This window comes from Aplysia californica, unplaced genomic scaffold, assembly GCF_000002075.1.
Source record: "Aplysia californica isolate F4 #8 unplaced genomic scaffold, AplCal3.0 scaffold00158, whole genome shotgun sequence".
NCBI classification, from domain to species: Eukaryota; Metazoa; Mollusca; class Gastropoda; order Aplysiida; family Aplysiidae; genus Aplysia; species Aplysia californica.
In genome coordinates, this window is record NW_004797428.1 from 473,415 (window position 1) to 474,520 (window position 1,106).

At 38.3% G+C, this 1,106-nt stretch overlaps 1 protein-coding gene across 2 annotated transcripts in view; it reads left to right on the forward strand.

Annotated features, from left to right (window-relative positions):
* LOC101859634 overlaps positions 1–1,106 on the forward strand; it is a 3,514-nt gene that overhangs the window by 839 nt on the left and 1,569 nt on the right. The window lies entirely within an intron of this gene.

Consider the following 1,106-nt stretch of genomic DNA (forward strand, 5'->3'; position numbering starts at 1 on the left):
TCTCTCTCTTCTCTTCTCTTCTCTTCTCTTCTCTTTCTCTGGTTAGGCTTTTCACGGCTTCACGCAGCACCTGTGAATCTACTTCCCATGTGTGAAAACTACTTTCTTCCTCTTTCTCTTCTCTTAACTCTACCCGTACGCCCTGGGGTCATTTAGTACCCCCGGGGTTGTATTCTTCACATTTTAGAATACTTCTAGTACGATGATCTCTTTGAAACTTTCAGTATTTCTAAAAAAAATCATTTTGACAGACTGCTATGCAAAACGTACGGATCGGATAAACGAGTAAATTTCCTCTTTGAAAAGTGGTAGAGAGTTCCCCACGTCGTATGGATACGATAGTAAAACATTACGTACGGATAGGATTAACTCCCCTAAGCCTGACGACTAAGATATTTTTTAATTGTATTAGGTCTGCAACAGGCGTGGAAGCATAATTATTATTACCATCACGCTCATAATAAGATAAATGCCTAAGTCATTTTTAGCAATTTTGAGTAATCCAGAAAAAAGGTTTTCTTTCAAACAAATGACTCTGTGAAACGTTTGAATTTTAGTACACTTAATTGATTTTGTATTTAGATTATTCTTTTGTCCAAGTGAACTATAATCAAGCTGGCTCTCTTCTTCATTTCAATTTCAGAACCAAAAACTCCAAACCAGCCTAAAAAGAGTGAGGCAATTTTCTTATTAGCGTGTCCACAAAATTATAGTGTTAAGACTCCTATCTGAAAACAATGACAGATTTTGTAAACATTTTCACAACATAATAGAAATAGAATCAGATTTTGACGGCCATTTTCTCTCTAATTTTACTTGTGAAACCACGCGACCCCCACCTCCTTCAATTGCAAGTATCTCCATTTCTTTTCGAGATAGATGGGTATATTTTCACCCCAAGCAAAACAAATGAACCAGCTTTAAGATGCTGCCAATAACTCTGTATGCCCAAAAAACTGACGAGCGCCTGATTCCAACGCGTTGACAGTGTTAAGACAGTACTGTAGAAGAGAATGCGGTTCTTTGCCGCTCTAAGACTTGAGTCCCCTGAGTGTGTGGGAGTGTGTGTCTGTGTGTATGTATGTGTGTGTGTGTGTGTGTGTGTG